General features: G+C 41.2%; 1 non-coding gene across 1 annotated transcript; it reads left to right on the top strand.

Moving 5' to 3' along the window:
• Window positions 1-3094: 3094 nt before the first annotated feature.
• On the top strand, window positions 3095-3201 carry LOC116120623. Its single transcript, XR_004126582.1, has one exon. It is a non-coding gene; the product is annotated as a small nucleolar RNA R71 (small nucleolar RNA).
• Window positions 3202-3431: the final 230 nt, after the last annotated feature.

The following is a 3431-nucleotide window of genomic DNA, read 5'->3' as shown; positions in this document are numbered from 1 at the left end:
AAGGCGGCGTGAAAAATGAAAAAGATAAAGTGAGTATTTATAGAAAAGCATCGTCGCCGCGGCGAAGAAGAAACTTCACCGCGCCGACGTTCTTCGTTTATGAACCCTAAAAATTTCCTAGGTTTCGCCACGGCGAAGAAAGAATGCTTCGCCGGGGTGAAAACTTCCCGAGGATACAAGGCTTCTTTGCCCCGGCGAAGAATTCTTTCTTCGCCACGGCGAAATGCCTTAGCCAATTTTCCAAAAATTTATTCACTTTCTTTGCCACGGCGAAGACAATTCCTTCGCCGAGGCGAAATCTTGCAGGAGCAATACTCTATTTTTCTCGTCTCTTCGCCGCAGCGAAGAATTCTTCTTTGCCCCGGCGAAGTCTGGAACTTTTTCATACTTCCTTTAGCTAAAGACTTCACCTGAAACACCCAAAAACAATTACATAAGAATTCATAAAAACTCATAATGAAATTAACAAAATTGACAACCAAAATGACAAACAAAAAGTTGAAAACACTTGGGTTGCCTCCCAAGAAGCGCTTGTTTATAGTCGATAGCTTGACTCTCTCGATCATTCAATCAGCCCGGACTGTCCAAGTACATCACATCCCGAAAATTTCCCTTGTACCGGAGCTTCAATTGCTGATGATCTTTTTCACACAATGGCTTTGTTGAAAGTTTCACCACCCATTTCCAACCCTTGGTCACAACTTTGGTAGCTCGACTGTTCTCACCCACCGCCTTCTGTTTTCTTTTCTTAACTTCATCCTTTTTTATCCCAGTTACCCATGCCTTATTCAAACTCAAACTCAACTGTGGCTTGTCTAGGAATTTTGTGCAACCTCTTCCGTCATGGTCCTCACTTTCGAACTTGTTTGGTTTTACAATGCAGTTCTTAATTTCCACCTTAAGATTATTCAGTTGGCAGGGCTAAACTCTTGACTGATTTACCACATCGATTTTTAAACACGACTCATGTTTACGTGGAGCTTCCATTGATCCAAGGACATTAAATGTTATTTCTTTATCTTGCATCCTCATGATCAATTTCCCTTCTTGAACGTCGATTAACGCTCTTCCGGTGGCTAGGAATGATCATCCCAGGATAAGAGGAATCACTTTGTCTTCTTCTATATCCAAAACAAAGAAATCCGCAGGAAAATAAACTTGTCCACCTTAATCAACACATCCTCAACAATGCCCCTCGGATGCTTTATTGATCGATCTACAAGTTGCAAGCTTATGGGTGTCGGCTTAACTTCACCAATTCCTAGTTTCTTAAACACAGAAAAAGGCATAAGGTTAATGCTAGCACCTAGGTCACATAGAACTCGATTAAAGGTTATATCTCCTATAGTGCAAGGAATACTAAAACTCCCTGGATCTTTGAGTTTCGGGGGCAGCCTTTTCTGGAGAATTGCGCTGCACTCTTCCGTAAGCATCACCGTTTCCTCATCTTCTAGCTTCCTCTTGTTCGATAAAATTTCTTTAAGAAATTTTGCGTAGCTCGGCATCTGTTGCAATGCATCTGCAAAAGGAATGTTAATATGCATTTTTTTAAAAACATCAAGAAATTTAATAAACTGCTTATCCTGATTCTCTTTTCTGAGTCTTTGAGGAAAGGGTACGGGTGTAGTGTGATGTGCCAACTCTGGTGGAATCTCGGGGAATGGCAATTTCTCTTTCTTTTTCTTTTTCCCTTCTTCCTGCTTCTACTCATCTTTCCTCAGGCAGGGTGGTTTCTCTTCAGCTTCAATTTCTTCATCAATTTCCTCATCAGATTCTTCATTTTTCTTTGATGAAGTTTCCTCTTTCCTTGGATCTCTCACCTTTTCTAAGACTCTCCCACTTCTCAATGAAATTGCATTTACTTGCTCATGTGGGTTAGTTACTGTATTGCTTGGTAAGGAACCCTGCGGTCTATCATTAAGCTTCTTGGCCAATTGGCCCATCTGTACCTCAAGATTCCGAATGGACACCCCTTGGTTTCTAAAATTTGTCCTCGTCTCATTCATGAAACCTGTGGTTTCTTGCATGAATTTACCAAACATATCCTCCAACTTCGTCACACTTTGATCTCCCGGTTGATTGGTCACCCCTGGTTGGTTATTTGGAACTTGCCTCTGGTTCCATTGGTTATTTTGCTAGTTCAGATTTCCCCAAGCCAGATTTGGATGATTTCTCCACCCCGGGTTGTATGTGTTGGAGTACAGGTTGTTTGGTTGTCTCTGATTTTCTGCCAAGTAATTCACTTGCTCCGTTGATGAAGATGACAAAGCAAATGTGTTCCCAACTTGACACTTGCTGCTCACATGGTTCTGTTATGATCTACGTAATTAATTAGAAAAGTAGGGAATTTTCTGTAGGCAATTCGAGGTGCCTGGCCTCCAAGATTGTAAACACAATTCTTCTAAAAATAACTCCCCTCTATATCTGGGTAACTGCCATATAAATAGAATTTTGCATGGACTTAGTCAAATAACAAACTGCATATAGGACCTTACTGACCCACTAAACACGTACTCAAACAAAGACTAAATAATAGGTAACTGAATCGGAAAACGTGGCCCATAAAATACAAGCTGGAACCACCAAATAATCATGGCCAGCAAGACTCTCTGGACTTAACATCTGGACACCCTAACAGAAAGTAATAAGCAAATAAACTAAGTAAACAAGACCAATTAATACTTGAAATAAACCAAAGGCCTCAGCCCAAGACCCAATCCGCTGCACTTCAGACATGACTCCTAAAATGATGGTCCCTTGTGCTGCCACTCATAACAGGTTCCCTACATAAAATTCACATGTTAGTTGAGGTGCTTGTATAGAGTTTACCTGCATAGTTCCCAACTGTTTTTGAAGTATAGTGAGTTGGGCTGAGATGGCTGTGAAGGCATCTACTTCATGAAGACCCGAAGATTTCCTTGTTGTTACTCTCTCATTTGGTCTTTGATAGTTGTTGCTTGCCAAAACCTCAAGCAACTCATACGCCTCCTCTGGTGTCTTATTCTGCAAGGCCCCTCCTGAAGCTGCATCCACCATAGTTTGCACATTACCCATCAATCCATTGTAAAAAGTTTGGACCTAAAGCCAAACTGGCAAACCATGGTGTGGACACTTCCTTATTAACTCCTTGTATCTCTCCCAAGCCTCATACAATGACTCGGCATCATCTTGTAGAAATGATGTGATATCATTTCTCAATTTCACTGATTTAGCTAGAGGGAAGAACTTGGTCAGGAATTTCTGTGCTAGATCATTCCACGTTGTTATTGTTCCCGGTGGTAATGCCATTAACCACCCCTTTGTTTTATCTCCCAATGAGAATGGGAATAACCGTAGCCTAATAGCATCATCCGACACTCCATTTGACTTGAAGGTGTCACAAATTTCTAGGAAATTTGCAATGTGCTGATTCGGATCTTCATTCAAATCAC

Source organism: Pistacia vera, unplaced genomic scaffold, assembly GCF_008641045.1.
Source record: "Pistacia vera cultivar Batoury unplaced genomic scaffold, PisVer_v2 Contig94, whole genome shotgun sequence".
In the NCBI taxonomy this organism is placed as follows: Eukaryota; Viridiplantae; Streptophyta; class Magnoliopsida; order Sapindales; family Anacardiaceae; genus Pistacia; species Pistacia vera.
This window is presented reverse-complemented; position numbering and strand designations above follow the sequence as displayed.